Genomic DNA, 20,301 nt, shown 5'->3' on the forward strand with positions numbered 1-20,301 from the left:
TTTCATCTTTGGCCGCTTATTCGAAAAACATGAAAAGCATGAAAAACTATCCGGCCGGCACGATATCAGACTATTCAGGTCGTGGTGCTGGGGCCATAGGGTTAACCAATGTGAACGAAAATTTCAATAGTTATGGCTTTTTCAATCCTTCATAACATGGACTAAATTTCATCTTTGGCCGCTTATTCGAAAAACATGAAAAACACGAAAAACTATCCGGCCGGCACGATATCATACTATTCAGGGCGTGGTGCTGGGGCCATAGGGTTAACCAATGTGAACGAAAATTTCAATAGTTATGGCTTTTTCAATCCTTCATACCATGGACTAAATTTCATCTTTGGCCGCTTATTCGAAAAACATGAAAAAAACGAAAAACTATCCGGCCGGCACGATATCATACTATTCAGGGCGTGGTGCTGGGGCCATAGGGTTAACCAATGTGAACGAAAATTTCAATAGTTATGGCTTTTTCAATCCTTCATAACATGGACTAAATTTCATCTTTGGCCGCATATTCGAAGAAAATAAAAAACACGAAAAACTATCCGGCCGGCACGATATCATACTATTCAGGTCTTGGAGCTGGGCCGTTTGGGGTAACCAAAGTGAATGAAAATTTCAATATTTATGGCTTTTTCAATCCTTCATTACATGGACTAAATTTCATCTTTGGCCGCTCATTCGAAAAACATGAAAAACACGATAAACTATCCCACTGGCATGATATCATACAATTCAAGTCGTGGAGCTGGGCCTTTAGAGGTACCCAATGTGAACCAAACAAACAATATTTATGGCTTTTTCAATCCTTCATAACATGGACTAAAATTCATCTTTGGCCGCTCATTCGAAAAACATGAAAAACACGATAAACTATCCCACTGGCATGATATCATACAATTCAAGTCGTGGAGCTGGGCCTTTAGAGGTACCCAATGTGAACCAAAAAAACAATATTTATGGCTTTTTCAATCCTTCATAACATGGACTAAATTTCATCTTTGGCCGCTCATTCGAAAAACATGAAAAACATGAAATACTATCCGGCCGGCACGATATCATACTATTCAGGGCGTGGTGCTGGGGCCATATGGTTAACCAATGTGAACGAAAATTTCAATAGTTATGGCTTTTTCAATCCTTCATACCATGGACTGAATTTCATCTTTGGCCGCTTATTCGAAGAACATAAAAAACACGAAATACTATCCGGCCGGCACGATATCATACTATTCAGGGCGTGGTGCTGGGGCCATAGGGTTAACCAATGTGAACGAAAATTTCAATAGTTATGGCTTTTTCAATCCTTCATAACATGGACTAAATTTCATCTTTGGCCGCTTATTCGAAAAACATGAAAAACACGAAAAACTATCCGGCCGGCACGATATCATACTATTCAGGGCGTGGTGCTGGGGCCATAGGGTTAACCAATGTGAACGAAAATTTCAATAGTTATGGCTTTTTCAATCCTTCATAACATGGACTAAAATTCATCTTTGGCCGCTCATTCGAAAAACATGAAAAACACGATAAACTATCCCACTGGCATGATATCATACAATTCAAGTCGTGGAGCTGGGCCTTTAGAGGTACCCAATGTGAACCAAAAAAACAATATTTATGGCTTTTTCAATCCTTCATAACATGGACTAAATTTCATCTTTGGCCGCTTATTCGAAAAACATGAAAAACATGAAATACTATCCGGCCGGCACGATATCATACTATTCAGATCGTGGAGCTGGGGCCTTAGGGGTACCCAATGTGAACGAAAATTTCAATAGTTATGGCTTTTTCAATCCTTCATAACATGGACTAAATTTCATCTTTGGCGGCTTAGTCGAAAAACATGAAAAACATGAAATACTATCCGGTCGGCACGATATCAGACTATTCAGGTCGTGGTGCTGGGGCCATAGGGTTAACCAATGTGAACGAAAATTTCAATAGTTATGGCTTTTTCAATCCTTCATAACATGGACTAAATTTCATCTTTGGCCGCTTATTCGAAAAACATGAAAAACATGAAATACTATCCGGCCGGCACGATATCATACTATTCAGATCGTGGAGCTGGGGCCTTAGGGGTACCCAATGTGAACGAAAATTTCAATATTTATGGCTTTTTCAATCCTTTATAACATGGACTAAATTTCATCTTTGGCCGCTTATTCGAAAAACATGAAAAGCACGAAAAACTATCCGGCCGGCATGATATCATACAATTCATGTCGTGGAGCTGGGGCCTTAGGGGTAACCAATGTGAATGAAAATTTCAATACTTATGGCTTTTTCAATCCTTCATAACATGGACTAAATTTCATTTTTGGCCGCTTATTCGAAGAACATAAAAAACACGTAATACTATCCGGCCGGCACGATATCATACTATTCAGGGCGTGGTGCTGGGGCCATAGGGTTAAACAATGTGAACGAAAATTTCAATAGTTATGGCTTTTTCAATCCTTCATAACATGGACTAAATTTCATCTTTGGCCGCTTATTCGAAAAACATGAAAAACATGAAATACTATCCGGCCGGCACGATATCATACTATTCAGATCGTGGAGCTGGGGCCTTAGGGGTACCCAATGTGAACGAAAATTTCAATATTTATGGCTTTTTCAATCCTTTATAACATGGACTAAATTTCATCTTTGGCCGCTTATTCGAAAAACATGAAAAACACGAAAAACTATCCGGCCGGCACGATATCATACTATTCAGGGCGTGGTGCTGGGGTCATAGGGTTAACCAATGTGAACGAAAATTTCAATAGTTATGGCTTTTTCAATCCTTCATACCATGGACTAAATTTCATTTTTGGCCGCTTATTCGAAGAACATAAAAAACACGCAATACTATCCGGCCGGCACGATATCATACTATTCAGGGCGTGGTGCTGGGGCCATAGGGTTTACCAATGTGAACGAAAATTTCAATAGTTATGGCTTTTTCAATCCTTCATACCATGGACTAAATTTCATCTTTGGCCGCTTATTCGAAAAACATGAAAAACACGAAAAATTATCCGGCCGGCACGATATCATACTATTCAGGGCGTGGTGCTGGGGCCATAGGGTTAACCAATGTGAACGAAAATTTCAATAGTTAAGGCTTTTTCAATCCTTCATAACATGGACTAAATTTCATCTTTGGCCGCTTATTCGAAGAACATAAAAAACACGAAATACTATCCGGCCGGCACGATATCATACCATTCAGGGCGTGGTGCTGGGGCCATAGGGTTAACCAATGTGAACGAAAATTTCAATAGTTATGGCTTTTTCAATCCTTCATAACATGGACTAAATTTCATCTTTGGCCGCTTATTCGAAAAACATGAAAAACACGAAAAACTATCCGGCCGGCACGATATCATACTATTCAGGGCGTGGTGCTGGGGCCATAGGGTTAACCAATGTGAACGAAAATTTCAATAGTTATGGCTTTTTCAATCCTTCATAACATGGACTAAATTTCATCTTTGGCCGCTTATTCGAAAAACATGAAAAACATGAAATACTATCCGGCCGGCACGATATCAGACTATTCAGGTCGTGGAGCTGGGGTCATAGGGTTAACCAATGTGAACGAAAATTTCAATAGTTATGGCTTTTTCAATCCTTCATAACATGGACTAAATTTCATCTTTGGCCGCTTATTCGAAAAACATGAAAAACACGAAAAACTATCCGGCCGGCACGATATCATACTATTCAGGGCGTGGTGCTGGGGCCATAGGGTTAACCAATGTGAACGAAAATTTCAATAGTTATGGCTTTTTCAATCCTTCATAACATGGACTAAATTTCATCTTTGGCCGCTTATTCGAAAAACATGAAAAACATGAAATACTATCCGGCCGGCACGATATCAGACTATTCAGGTCGTGGAGCTGGGGCCTTAGGGGTACCCAATGTGAACGAAAATTTCAATATTTATGGCTTTTTCAATCCTTTATAACATGGACTAAATTTCATCTTTGGCCGCTTATTCGAAGAACATAAAAAACACGAAATACTATCCGGCCGGCACGATATCATACTATTCAGGGCGTGGTGCTGGGGCCATAGGGTTAACCAATGTGAACGAAAATTTCAATAGTTATGGCTTTTTCAATCCTTCATAACATGGACTAAATTTCATCTTTGGCCGCTTATTCGAAAAACATGAAAAACATGAAATACTATCCGGCCGGCACGATATCAGACTATTCAGGTCGTGGAGCTGGGGCCTTAGGGGTACCCAATGTGAACGAAAATTTCAATATTTATGGCTTTTTCAATCCTTTATAACATGGACTAAATTTCATCTTTGGCCGCTTATTCGAAGAACATAAAAAACACGAAATACTATCCGGCCGGCACGATATCATACTATTCAGGGCGTGGTGCTGGGGCCATAGGGTTAACCAATGTGAACGAAAATTTCAATAGTTATGGCTTTTTCAATCCTTCATAACATGGACTAAATTTCATCTTTGGCCGCTTATTCGAAAAACATGAAAAACATGAAATACTATCCGGCCGGCACGATATCAGACTATTCAGGTCGTGGTGCTGGGGCCATAGGGTTAACCAATGTGAACGAAAATTTCAATAGTTATGGCTTTTTCAATCCTTCATAACATGGACTAAATTTCATCTTTGGCCGCTTATTCGAAGAACATAAAAAACACGAAATACTATCCGGCCGGCACGATATCATACTATTCAGGGCGTGGTGCTGGGGCCATAGGGTTAACCAATGTGAACGAAAATTTCAATAGTTATGGCTTTTTCAATCCTTCATAACATGGACTAAATTTCATCTTTGGCCGCTTATTCGAAAAACATGAAAAACATGAAATACTATCCGGCCGGCACGATATCAGACTATTCAGGTCGTGGAGCTGGGGCCTTAGGGGTACCCAATGTGAACGAAAATTTCAATATTTATGGCTTTTTCAATCCTTTATAACATGGACTAAATTTCATCTTTGGCCGCTTATTCGAAGAACATAAAAAACACGAAATACTATCCGGCCGGCACGATATCATACTATTCAGGGCGTGGTGCTGGGGCCATAGGGTTAACCAATGTGAACGAAAATTTCAATAGTTATGGCTTTTTCAATCCTTCATAACATGGACTAAATTTCATCTTTGGCCGCTTATTCGAAAAACATGAAAAACATGAAATACTATCCGGCCGGCACGATATCAGACTATTCAGGTCGTGGAGCTGGGGCCTTAGGGGTACCCAATGTGAACGAAAATTTCAATATTTATGGCTTTTTCAATCCTTTATAACATGGACTAAATTTCATCTTTGGCCGCTTATTCGAAGAACATAAAAAACACGAAATACTATCCGGCCGGCACGATATCATACTATTCAGGGCGTGGTGCTGGGGCCATAGGGTTAACCAATGTGAACGAAAATTTCAATAGTTATGGCTTTTTCAATCCTTCATAACATGGACTAAATTTCATCTTTGGCCGCTTATTCGAAAAACATGAAAAACATGAAATACTATCCGGCCGGCACGATATCAGACTATTCAGGTCGTGGTGCTGGGGCCATAGGGTTAACCAATGTGAACGAAAATTTCAATAGTTATGGCTTTTTCAATCCTTCATAACATGGACTAAATTTCATCTTTGGCCGCTTATTCGAAGAACATAAAAAACACGAAATACTATCCGGCCGGCACGATATCATACTATTCAGGGCGTGGTGCTGGGGCCATAGGGTTAACCAATGTGAACGAAAATTTCAATAGTTATGGCTTTTTCAATCCTTCATAACATGGACTAAATTTCATCTTTGGCCGCTTATTCGAAAAACATGAAAAACATGAAATACTATCCGGCCGGCACGATATCAGACTATTCAGGTCGTGGAGCTGGGGCCTTAGGGGTACCCAATGTGAACGAAAATTTCAATATTTATGGCTTTTTCAATCCTTTATAACATGGACTAAATTTCATCTTTGGCCGCTTATTCGAAGAACATAAAAAACACGAAATACTATCCGGCCGGCACGATATCATACTATTCAGGGCGTGGTGCTGGGGCCATAGGGTTAACCAATGTGAACGAAAATTTCAATAGTTATGGCTTTTTCAATCCTTCATAACATGGACTAAATTTCATCTTTGGCCGCTTATTCGAAAAACATGAAAAACACGAAAAACTATCCGGCCGGCACGATATCATACTATTCAGGGCGTGGTGCTGGGGCCATAGGGTTAACCAATGTGAACGAAAATTTCAATAGTTATGGCTTTTTCAATCCTTCATACCATGGACTAAATTTCATCTTTGGCCGCTTATTCGAAGAACATAAAAAACACGAAATACTATCCGGCCGGCACGATATCATACTATTCAGGGCGTGGTGCTGGGGCCATAGGGTTAACCAATGTGAACGAAAATTTCAATAGTTATGGCTTTTTCAATCCTTCATAACATGGACTAAATTTCATCTTTGGCCGCTTATTCGAAAAACATGAAAAACATGAAATACTATCCGGCCGGCACGATATCATACTATTCAGGTCGTGGAGCTGGGGCCTTAGGGGTACCCAATGTGAACGAAAATTTCAATATTTATGGCTTTTTCAATCCTTTATAACATGGACTAAATTTCATCTTTGGCCGCTTATTCGAAAAACATGAAAAGCACGAAAAACTATCCGGCCGGCATGATATCATACAATTCATGTCGTGGAGCTGGGGCCTTAGGGGTAACCAATGTGAATGAAAATTTCAATACTTATGGCTTTTTCAATCCTTCATAACATGGACTAAATTTCATCTTTGGCCGCTCATTTGAAAAACATGAAAAACACGAAAAACTATCCGGCCGGCGCGATATCATACTATTCAGGTCGTGGAGCTGGGGCCTTAGGGGTACCCAATGTGAACAAAAATTTCAATATTTATGGCATTTACAATCCTTCATACCATGGATTAAATTTCATCTTTGGCCGCTTATTCGAAGAACATAAAAAACACGAAAGACTATCCGGCAGGCACGATATCAGACTATTCAGGTCGTAGAGCTGGGGCCATAGGGTTAACCATAGCGAACGAAAATTTCAATATTTATGGCTTTTTCAATCCTTCATACCATGGACTAAATTTCATCTTTGGCCGCTCATTCGGAAAATATAAAAATCACGAAAATCTCTTCGGCCGGCATGAAATTCTTCAATTCCATCCTGAAATTGATCCCTATATGTAGCTTATGTAAACGAAAAATTACTACTCGCTAGATCTTTCATTTCTCTATAAGATGAACCTCAATTTATTACATTCACGCATCTAGAAATTCAATTCAAATATCAAAAATGACTAAAGTGTGTTTGACCGTGGTGGAATGAATGGTGCCCGTGGAGCTGGCCGGCCGGGAGCTAACCTTACCGGCGTAATTTCCTCTACGGTCTTGCGACCTCACACCTTGTAATTTTTTGTGGCTTCATTTGAAAAATAGTATTTTTCAAGTACCTACGCCTGATTTGGTCCAACTGAAGGTTGAGAAAATTAACAATTCACCCCATAAATAAATGTAATCACAAAAAGATGTTAAAAATGTTTGAAGCAGAGAGCTGGTCATTTCCAACAACTCCTTCAATACAAAATATGTTTTTCTATGGTTAAGAATTGAATGGAAGTCTCATGTTTCTCACTTTTATTTTTCGCATAAATTTTCAACTTGTTTCGATCGAAATGAATTTGCAGCTGATTTTTAGAAATTCCTTGACCCAAAGTTGTCAGAATCCTCATATTTTATCGACTCATGCAAACTTGCCAATGAAATTTCCAAGTTGGAGTAAATAATTTTTGTGAATCGAGGGGTAATAAGCTCAAGAAAGTCGAAAATTGAACCCGAGGTTTTGTCACTAACATTTGTTTACATACTTGGAATCTGGGAACAATACAGTATAAACTAAGCGCTAGTTGTTATCACAGAAAATCAACTCTAATTTTTCCACAGCACTCTTGACCACGAATTCAGATGAACGTACGTTATAGACCTCTATAATGAAAGAAGAGTTACATACCCAAAGGGGGAATGAGAGGGACATATCACCCCCCCCCCTCAGAAAGAAATTCCATTATAATTCACGATGCTCAGTTATTTAATCGTGCAAAAATTGAATCTACGAGTTCATCAACCATCGGTTATACCAAAGGACTCAATCTGATCCGACTGCCGTCGGAACACTCATTATTTACATATGGGTTATAAATACCAAATTGATGATAAACAATCCTGTGAAAATTAATGAGATCTTGAAGTAAAAGCTCCTAACTACTCGAATTGAATCGGCAGACACTTGATAGCAATTTCTCCAATTTTTAAGTACCCTGAAGTAAATAAATAATATCATATTATATCTTATTATTCCTTTGTCGCAAAAATCTCTTTGTCGGCGCTTTTTCCATTAGTTACTGCGTTAACATTTTCACTCAATTAGATAGGTCAGTAGGTTTAGTATATTATGTTGATTAGTATTAGGCTGGAGGATGATGACGTGAAATTTTTTTATTATATTCTCTATCTCTATTATATTCCGTGGTTAACTTTTAATGAGTTCTTCATGATCTCAAAACTAATCAAAATCTTATTATGAGTAAGCAAACATCTCTGGAAAACCTCCTCATAAGAGTGAAAATTGATGCAGGCGAACCTTTTGAATCAAGTTTTTCGCGTTTGAATAGAACAGCTGACACTTGGACCATTTCAGGATTTTTCGCATCACTCTTATGCTGGGTTATCTCTCAATTCTAATGAAGTTCCATGATATTCAAAAGTGTTTTCTCACATAATGCCATGAATAATCCTATTGAAAGAGCGATAAAGGGGGCAAATGCATCTGAAATTGATCCATTTCAGATATCTATTTTTAGTCTCAATAGATATTTTGAGGCTATTTGAATTTGTTCACTGTTCTTTTCGTTTTTTCTCTTTGATATTTTTTTCTCTAGGTTAAAAATTATTCTGTTTGTATTATATCTTAATAATTATATAATGTTTTACATCTTGGAAAATTGGCTCTGCCGTTTGTAATAAATAAATAAATAATTTCTATCACCGATTCCTGGGATGAATCTATGGGGGTCTACACTTTATTTTATTTCATTTATTGAAATACAACTATCATTCAACAATTATGTTGTTATTATAGTTGACTTATAACTAAGTTGTTGAAATTATTAAATTTACACTTTAATGAATTCTTGATATGACCTTGAAAATGAATGAGAATATATGAGATTCCATAGCATTTACTCATAAGGATCTATACATTTCTGTTGTAGTTCCACATATAGCACCTATCTGTTTCAAGAATGATTGCAATATGGGTATATGTGTTTGAACAAATAATAATAATAATAAAATGGTTTATTCTGTAAGCTACAGGGTATAAACATGGTTAAGAAGAGAGTCTATGAGATTGAAACTGGATAACAAAACCTAAAATCCATTTAGAATTCTATATAATATTCATCAGTATTTGATGGAGATTACAGATACTTATTGTTTCAATTTTTAATGGCAATTCCTAATGTGGAACAATAAGAATTCAATATATTCCTGTGATGAATGCTGGTTTTTTTTTTTGAGGAAATGAAGTTTGAAAATAAATGAGTTAGCTCATAGAAATATTTATTTTTAACACAATCTCTTAAAATGTAAATAAAAAAATATTAATATAATAATAAATAAATATAATTCTGAAATGTCAATATTACAATTCGAAATATAAAATATAATAGAATATAGAAAATAAATACATCCTATATAAATATTCACCAAAAGTAATCGGTGATTTTTATGAAAAATAAATAGTCATAAGAACATATGAATAACAAAAATAAGGAATCACACCTTTAGCATAAATGATCAATAACGAAACAAAATGTACACATTACATAATAAAAGATTATTTTGAAATATGTAGTTATTTAAAACTGTAAACGAAGAGACGTTAGATTTAAGGATTCAAAACAATTTTGTTCAAAACTATATGGTGATTTTAGTTGTAGGTATAAACTGAGCTGATCAGTGGAATAACAGCCCAACCCAAACTTGTAACATGGAATTAGTATGACCATCCATATACATACTGAGGTGGGTCTACTATTATTTTCTAAGATGATGTAAACTTTCAATCGATGGTGGTACTATCTCCATCCTTCATATTTTGAGGGTTGGGCCAATATTCCACTGAGCAGTTCAATGTATACCTTCAACCACCTTCGAACAAAATCATTTAAAATCTCTACAGCTCCTACTAATTACTGCTATCAGAGTCTAGATCAGATTCGTCGGATATAAGGTATGGCCTTCACACTATATACTCCACTTTGTCCATAAAAAATATATTATGAAGTCAATCGAATACTCAATGCAGTTTTGGTGAAATAAACTGAATGCTGAAAAAATATTTTTAAGAAAACTTTTTTTCTATTTACCTAAAGTCAGACTCTCAAATAATAACTTAGGTATATTGAAAGTTCATCAAAATCTGGTAAAATATAATTTTTGAAGATTTTGTATTAGGTACAACAAGTTTTCATCAGTCTCTTATGTGATGAAGTCAATGAATTGAGTTGAATTTTGCCTTCTTCCCCTTTTGACCGACTTTAACATTTGATATTAATTCAATTGAATTAGGTAAATCATTTCAACTTAATTGTTTGCTCAAAAAGAAAATTGTTTCTTTCAGTGTATTTTTTCGTATAATGTATTCTCTATGTATTGCCAATATTTTGAAGCACCATCTTTCAAGTATCTTTATGTTATACACTAATTTTGAAGCACCCTTTTATCCAAAAAATGATACACGTATCACGTATGTTAACTGATTAATCTTAGTAGATATTTTATTATTAATTGTACTCACCTCTTGATGTACGTGTTGTTTTTGAAGCGATATATGACACCCAATTTTGCTCATATCGAAATCCACACTTATTTCATCTTGTCCCTTTTGATACATGTAATGTTTGTATATACCTGAAAAAGGCAAAAAAAATTGTGAAATAATTTATGAGATAAAAATTTATAGTATAATAGTGAAACAATATACATAATATGAATAGTTATGATTTTATAAATATTTACCTCTAATTGCCTGCAATTTGGATCAAGAGATGGCCTTGCATCCTTCCTCATTTTATTACTGGCTCTTCCAGTCACAGAGAAATTCCTGAGAACATCAATGTCATATAGAGCAACAGCAATATTTTTGACGAATCGTGCCAACCTTGTTGACACAAGGAACGAATTGTACGTTCCTTTTTTAGGAAATTCAATTATATTCAGAGCACATTTATTTATTACTAAAAGTATAAGATTTTGTAGGTGTAACCCTCTCCATGAGTCAATTCTAGTTACGCCACTGCTTGTGGCAGTACTCAAAAACAAATGGATGTTCGTATAACATTTCACAGGTAAGTGTTTTACATGATCAATTAATTTATATATTTATAATATATATATTATTCGAATGTATTGAGGCATTTATACAATGATTGATGTTAACCAACAAATCACGTAGTATGCATTAGCGTAGCATAAGGTAATGTCGATATTATTTTCCTTATATTCCTTTATTTTCGTGTTATCTGAGTTAATTGTATTATATAAAAAAAAATTTATTACATTGATGAAATAAAAACAATTGTTTCTATGTATAATGAGAACTGGATCTTTCAAATTCGAAAAAAAAGAATATATTCGAGAAAACTCTATCGGGCAATTTTTGAATCAGGTATGATCGAGAAGGCGTTAGAGAACTTTTAGGTTAAGTGAGGCTCAGATGTTGAGGAGAAAAATCGAATAGGATGTGCAGGAAGAAGAGACAGCTAATTGCAACTTCTTTACATTTGATTTCCTTCGTTCTGTGGTGGATGCGCAATCTATCTTTCACTTTCTATATTAGTTGGTGGGCGTTGACTCCTCAAATTGATTTTGTGTAAGGATGTTGAACAATCTTCTCATGACTGCATAGAAAAATTGTGGATGGTTAATTTTCTTTATTCTATCTCTCAATCCTAATATGAAATTATTTTTTTTACCTTGAAGTACTTGGTGTATATATTTTCCAGAGCCAGCACCATGTCCACCATCTCTCAATCCTCGATCATGTGTCAGCTCATTCCGAAAAACCGTGTTACGTGTTGTCTCTGTCTATTAATCAAAGTTTTTGGGTAATAGATCAGTAGGTTTAATGAAAACTTCTTGAATTTTTTCTATCAAAAATTGAATGTTTCATTGGACGATTTGATAGATAATTAATATATCTCTCTGAGCTCAAACCTTTTCTATACCAGTCTACATTCAGTTTAATATCGTTGTTCGTAATAATTCCTGTATCTAAAAAAAAGGGAATTCTCTGGTACTTCTTCAAATGTTACCTTCATGAACTCATTATATTTATTTAATATTCCAAAACCAAATTGAGTCTGATGTTAATCTGGTATTGCACATAAAATATCATCTACATACTTTTCTATTGATAGAATCTCATCAAGCAAATAGTCCACTACAAACTTTGCCAATATTCGAATGGTGGATGAGCCCATTGGTGAACCGAGTTTGAATATCAATCTCGCCATCGAAAATGAAATATGTATTGAATTGAAGAAAACCTACCGATAGTGATAACTTCTAATCTTAGATGGGTGGAAATGTATGTATGGTGAAATTAAATTTCAACAATAATCTAACGCCAAATCGACTGGTATGCAATGGCGACGCTAGGGAGGGACCAAGGGGGGCCCGGGCCCCCTAAAATTTGACATATTAAGGCTAAAAGATTGGTAGAACTAATATTTCGCTTTACTCTGGCCCCCTCAAAAATAATCCGACCCCCTCTTGGTCACCCCTGTTTTTGAAAGCTGGCGTCGCCACTGCTGGTATATATAGGTTCTTATTCGTGAATTACGACAGTACGTCCACAGTAATTAATACGTGATATGATGATAACGGAAAATTACTTATCTGCGAAACGAATGCAAAAATGTCCTTAACACAATACCTGTCATTTCCATAATCCATAATTGCATAATTGGAAGTTTGAACCGATCAAGAGAAGAGTTCAAAAACCGACGCTGTATGGACGAAGACAGTTCAGATGTAGGAGTAAGCAAGAAACTATCGGCCTTGAAGAAAGAGTACTTTATGTATCGAAGGAACACCATAGAATCTGGCTTGAATCCTATTTTATTATTATAAAGTTTCTTTGCTTTTTCTGGTTTTTTCATTTACTAAGTTCTTGTTAATTGAATTGGTTTTAGGTTGAATCGTTAACGTAAGATCTCTCTGTAGTAGTTTAAACGTTATACTTTTCATCACTGAGTAATTCACACAGATTACGGATTAAGTCTTACTTGCAATGCCATACCTACAATCAGTATTCCAGGTAATTTTATCGAATTACTCAATTTTATTCATATTTAAACCCCTTAAATTTTTGTTCCATGTGTACTGTCCAATGGAGCTGTAGTATATTCTGGTTTAAACTATACTAAGAATTAGGCGTTACATAGTTAGTATATATTTCAGTAATAGTTATAGGATGTAGTATGTTTCTAGTTTGTTGGTTTTTGAATTCTGATGAACATTTGATTTTTTGTAGGTACTGTATGCACTGATTGATTCTCTCATTGTATCAAAGATTCGAAATACACAGGGTAAGTTTTTGAAGGAACCAATAACCACAAGATCAGAACATGAAATCTTTTGGAAAAAATCAATAAAATTTCTTGAAAACATGTATTTTTATGATGAAAAAAAAAAAAAAAATTTTATTTTGACTTTAAAAGCTTTCGTTTACTTTAAGAGGAGGTTATTAACTGAAAAAAATTCCAAGTATATCTTGACTGGTGCTTTCAATCAAGATTGCCTTGAAAATTTTTTCAGTTCTATCCGAGGGCATGGTGTAAGGAACACTAATCCAAATATTGGCCAGTTTATGTCCTCTTTCAAATGCCTTACTTTGAATAACTTCATGTCCTCCCATTCTGTAGGTTCCAACTGTGAAGAGGATTTGACATCACATTGTTTGGATAATCTAAAATCATTCGTTTTATCAAAATTTCCTTAACCTCAAAATGTTGTGCTTGAAGATTTAAATATAGTTATTCCGAAATTAATAGTCCTTGAACAAAAATCAAAATTTAGTAGATGTACTTTAGTTTATATATGTGGATTCATTTGTAAAATTTCATTTAAAGATAAATTGATCAAACAATGTGATAAGTGTAAAAAAAATTTAACCTTTAACAGTGAAGAATTGGGGGACATGGATTTTATTCAGGTAAGGCAGTATAAACACGGAAAGTTGACAAAACCTGGGCAATTTGTATCATTTTTATTTCGGCATTCTCTAAATTACCTTTTCTATATTATTCCGCGAATTTGTGAAAAAAAAACATTTCCCTCTATTTAAAATCGTTTTTAATGAAATATTTGGACTTCAAAATGTTAAATTGTAATGAACATATGTGGGGGGAAAAAGTATGTGAGACAATAATAAGGTGTTCCTTGCACTGGTGGTGCAAGCAGGTAAACGAAATTATGAGTGGTACCGACACAAAATTTTCCAAGTTCCTTCTAACTTCCCCTAGTGAAGAATTAATTGATCCTATCAAAATAGGGGCAAAAAGGATCTTTGATACAAAGAGAAAGAAGAAATGATTTATTTATTTAATTTTATATTAATTTATTTATTTATATATATATTTATTTATTTATTCAAATTTATTTATTCATGTTATTCATTTTTGTTGAAAGTAATTTTATTATTGTTGAAAGTAATTTATTCTTTTTTTTTTTTTTTAACGACTTTATTCTTCAATTAGATACAACAAGGCGACATTTAGCTTTAAGCTACTCTTACATGTAACCTCAATTCATCATCATTAATCAATCATTGTTTGAACTAATTTATTTATTTAATGTTGATGCTCCTTTATTATTTCAATGTTGATATATTTATACATATATTATTTATTTTCTGTTGATTTTTTTAATCTTGTTTACTGCTAATAAATTATATGTTTATTCTACTATCGACTTTTATTTGCACAAAATGTAATATCATCACATATTATACCAGTTATTTATGAAAAAATTCAAATGGTTTTTGGTCATCATAGCACCAAACTCCATTTGAATTTCTTAATATTCCGTTAATAAATTCAACACAAGTATAGGAAAACCACTCACTTCAAATTTCCCGCGTTTGTCGAGTTTGTTCTTGTCCCGGACGCAAGGGAAAGTTAATTTCAAATGATTCTACTTTAGGTAGGGGAGTGTCCCATCTATGTTATCCGTAATCTGTGGTAATTCATAAGCTATATTCAAATAATGTTCTTCGCCTATTACAACAGTCACATTGCCTTTATCTGACTCTAGCTAGAATCAGTAACTCTGCACTTTCTTTCGAGTCCAAACCTCAACTATTCGGTAAGATATGTGCCCTTTGAAAAAAAATATTATTTATTTATTGAGTACCTACTGGAATTAAACGATGATAAAGCAGTGACGGCTCGTGCCCTCGAGATGTGGGTCGGCCACACATATATATATATAGAATGTGATAATTTCCTAAAGTAATTAATAAACAATGGTTTGAGGGGTGTTGGAAAAACTTCAATTGTTACTATCTTCTTTATTTCATCGGTCGACGTTTCGATCCTTGGTTGGGATCTCCTTCAGGACTTCTATAAAACAAACAACATACAAATATAACACAAACATTGCAGGAAAGACAACATGTTGAAACGCACCGAAATGCGAAGAGCTACCAGATCTTAAGTTGCTCTGAATCTTATACAGATTTGGAGGAAAAATTATTTTTGAACACAAAATAGTCTTTAATACAATAACGTCTTTAATATTCATCAATTCCCTATCACACACTTCTTTATTCTCTTGATAATTCTTTTGAAAAAACTTTCTTCACTCATCTGACAACTGCGTAAAAACGAAAGGGGTAGGGTTAGGTCGGGTTCATAGAACATCATAGATCTTCAACTGACATTCGAGAACATAGAACTTGATGAGTCCAACAATTCACTCCCACTAAATTGGTTTGAATGTATTAGATATGAATAAATGTTACTTATATTCTCTATATCCTTTCTGTAGTTCATGGAATTTTCATGTCGCTTAATGTGAACCATCTCTAGGAAACATCTTTTTCTCATATTCTCCTCGTACTCTAAAACTCTCACTGAATCATAGTCCATTCGATGGTCAACTGATCTTACATGTTCTGCCAGTGCACATATCTTTCTAGGATTCTTAATGTCGCTAATATGTTGGGTTATTCTTCTTTTTAGTTGTTGGGATGTTTGTCCGATATATACCTCATCACAATTTTGACAGGGTATTCTGTATACAGCACAGCTTTTCTTTTTAGTTTCTATCCTATCTTTCAAATTACTATAAAGTCTTTTTAATTTAAATTCAGTTCTAGGTATCACTTTGATATTTTCAGTTTTTAATAAGTTTATTAAGGATTTTGTCATTACATTAATCAGTGGAATAGAAGTAAATATAATTCTCTGGTCTAAATTGGTGGATGCGATTTCATCGTTATTCTGTGGCTGTCCAGAATTCGATGAATTGTGTATCAATTTCTTTAAGAGGTTCTTGGGGTAACCATTTTCAAGCATCAACTGATATAATAGTTTCATATTCTTCTCCTTTAGAGTCGGGTGTGATATCCTTTGTATGCGATTCTTCAATCCTGTAACCATATTGATTTTTTGTCTCTGAGGGTGGTTGGAAAAATAATGCAAGTATCTACCTGAGCTCGAGGGTTTTCTATACCAATCAAGAATCAGTGTATTGTCAGGTCTTCTAATGACTAGGGTATCTAGGAAGGGCACACTATTGTTATTTTCTAATTCTATGGTAAATTTGATAGACTCACTCTGTCTGTTGAACTTTTCAAGAGTGTAAGAGGTCTTATCACTGGGAACTGCACAAATGATGTCATCTACATATTTTTTAATAAAAGGCATCTCAAAGGGGATATCTGTTAGGATGCTATCTAGGAGGAAATCCATCACTATCTCTGCAATGGAAGGGCTGAATTTAGACCCCATTGGGGAACCTTGTATTTGGTTATAAAAATTACCTTGGAAGATGAAATAGTTTGAGTTGAAAAGAAATCTGATGATGTTTATGAAGTCTTCCTTTGGTATCGTGGTGTGGCTGCTGATGGACTCCCATCTGTGTTGAATCGCAGACAGAGCTAATTCTAATGAAATGTTGGTAAAGAGGGATACTACATCAAGGCTGATGAGGACATAATCTTCTGGTAGTTGGAATTCATTAATGAAGGTGGAAAAAGAGAAAGAATCTTCTACGTAATATCTGCCTCTAGAAGCACTTAAATAACTTGAAATTATTTCGGATATATAACCTGATATCTTAGATGTTGGTGTATTTAAAGAGGAGATGATGGGTCTGAGGGAGAGAACAGGTTTATGGACTTTAGGTAGTCCATAAAATCTTGCAGGAATGGAGTTGTAACTGTACAAAGATTTTCCTTGTATTTGGCAAAAATCACCACTTGTTACCAATTTTCTAATCAATGTGTTACCTTTAGTTTGTATAGTAGTTGTTGGATCTCTAGGTAGTCTTCTGTAATATTCAAGATCATTGAGAATTCCATTAGATAGTTCTATGTATTGTGACTTGTCCATAATAACTGTTACGTTGCCCTTGTTTGATTGTATTACCTGTAAGTCTGGATGTTCTTCGAGATATCTTTTACAACTATAAAATTCTCTCTGTAGTACGTTTCTGACAACTTTATTAGGTTTAATATTATTCGTTATAATGTTAGTGGCCATGGCGCGTTTTATGTTCTTAGCATCAGGAGATAAGGAGTCGTTGAGGTTGATAACATTCTCAACATCAGATAAAAGTTTATGAATTGAGATTTCTTTCTTAGGAATGTCAATGCTGAATTTAGGACCCAGCGACAAGAATTTTAGAACTATATCTGGGACATTTGTTCCACTTATATTTTTAACCCACCTTTCTTGTGGTCTGACTTTCCCCAATTGTGCATCTGTCAAAGCTCTCACCTTATCCAGATTTTTTTGTTTCGTCAATGCAAACTGTCTATTATACTTGTTGTTTTGATAAGAGAAAAAATGGTTAGTAATATCTTCAGGAAGTGCATGTTGAATGAGTAGTTTAAGTCGTTCAACTTCTCTTTCTATTCTTTTCATTTTTGTTATTGTTTCTGTAATTTCAAATTTTAAGAACATGTTTAATACCTTGTTCTCCATGTTCACTGCTTGTCTGGACGACACCTCGTCTGTCACAGATCCATATAATTGACTGAAGTTATTGGTCATGTGTTTAGGATGTAAACCTAGCCTCTTGCACTCCAACAGTAACACCCTGCGATTCCGCAACGCTGCCAACTTGATGTTATTAGATGACCATGATTTTAAGGTCGATGATATTTCCCTTCCATACCGTACACGGATTTCAGCATAAAACCCCATGCTAATATACAGAATGTGATAATTTCCTAAAGTAATTAATAAACAATGGTTGAAGGGGTGTTGGAAAAACTTCAATTGTTACTATCTTCTTTATTTCATCGGTCGACGATTCGATCCTTGGTTGGGATCTTCTTCAGGACTTCTATAAAACAAACAACATACAAATATAACACAAACATTGCAGAAAAGACAACATGTTAAAACGCGCCGAAATGCGAAGAGCTACCAGATCTTAAGTTGCACTGAATCTTATACAGATTTGGAGGAAAAATTATTTTTGAACACAAAATAGTCTTTAATACAATAACGTCTTTAATATTCATCAATTCCCTATCACACACTTCTTTATGCTCTTGATAATTCTTTTGAAAAAACTTTCTTCACTCATCTGACAACTGCGTGAAAACGAAAGGGGTAGGGTTAGGTCGGGTTCATAGAACATCATAGATCTTCAACTGACATTCGAGAACATAGAACTTGATGAGTCCAACAATTCACTCCCACTATAAAGAAGATAGTAAGAATTGAAGTTTTTCCAACACCCCTTAAACCATTGTTTATTAATTACTTTAGGAAATTATCACATTCTGTATATTAGCATGGGGTTTTATGCTGAAATCCGTGTACGGTATGGAAGGGAAATGTCATCGACCTTAAAATCATGGTCATCTAATAACATCAAGTTGGCAGCGTTGCGGAATCGCAGGGTGTTACTGTTGGAGTGCAAAAGGCTAGGTTTACATCCTAAACACATGACCGATAACTTCAGTCAATTATATGGATCTGTGACAGACGAGGTGTCGTCCAGACAAGCAGTGAACATGGAGAACAAGGTATTAAACATGTTCTTGAAATTTGAAATTACAGTAACAATAACAAAAATGAAAAGAATAGAAAGAGAAGTTGAACGACTTAAACTACTCATTCAGCATGCACTTCCTGAAGATATTACTAACCATTTTTTCTCTTATCAAAACAACAAGTATAATAGACAGTTTGCATTGACGAAACAAAAAAATCTGGATAAGGTGAGAGCTTTGACAGATGCACAATTGGGGAAAGTCAGACCACAAGAAAGGTGGGTTAAAAATATAAGTGGAACAAATGTCCCAGATATAGTTCTAAAATTCTTGTCGCTGGGTCCTAAATTCAGCATTGACATTCCTAAGAAAGAAATCTCAATTCAAAAACTTTTATCTGATGTTGAGAATGTTATCAACCTCAACGACTCCTTATCTCCTGATGCTAAGAACATAAAACGCGCCATGGCCACTAACATTATAACGAATAATATTAAACCTAATAAAGTTGTCAGAAACGTACTACAGAGAGAATTTTATAGTTGTAAAAGATATCTCGAAGAACATCCAGACTTACAGGTAATACAATCAAACAAGGGCAACGTAACAGTTATTATGGACAAGTCACAATACATAGAACTATCTAATGGAATTCTCAATGATCTTGAATATTACAGAAGACTACCTAGAGATCCAACAACTACTATACAAACTAAAGGTAACACATTGATTAGAAAATTGGTAACAAGTGGTGATTTTTGCCAAATACAAGGAAAATGTTTGTACAGTTACAACTCCATTCCTGCAAGATTTTATGGACTACCTAAAGTCCATAAACCTGTTCTCTCCCTCAGACCCATCATCTCCTCTTTAAATACACCAACATCTAAGATATCAGGTTATATATCCGAAATAATTTCAAGTTATTTAAGTGCTTCTAGAGGCAGATAT

The 20,301-nt window shown here is 35.0% G+C and overlaps 1 long non-coding RNA gene across 1 annotated transcript; it reads right to left on the bottom strand.

The window, feature by feature from the left end:
* Window positions 1-9,761: 9,761 nt before the first annotated feature.
* On the bottom strand, window positions 9,762-14,139 carry LOC123671102. The gene is made up of 3 exons (XR_006746057.1): window positions 11,133-14,139; window positions 10,912-11,024; window positions 9,762-10,441 (listed from the first exon to the last, which is right to left on the bottom strand). It is a non-coding gene; the product is annotated as an uncharacterized LOC123671102 (long non-coding RNA).
* Between the last annotated feature and the right edge of the window lie 6,162 nt (window positions 14,140-20,301).

The sequence above is a fragment of the Harmonia axyridis genome, chromosome 1 (assembly GCF_914767665.1).
Source record: "Harmonia axyridis chromosome 1, icHarAxyr1.1, whole genome shotgun sequence".
In the NCBI taxonomy this organism is placed as follows: domain Eukaryota; kingdom Metazoa; phylum Arthropoda; class Insecta; order Coleoptera; family Coccinellidae; genus Harmonia; species Harmonia axyridis.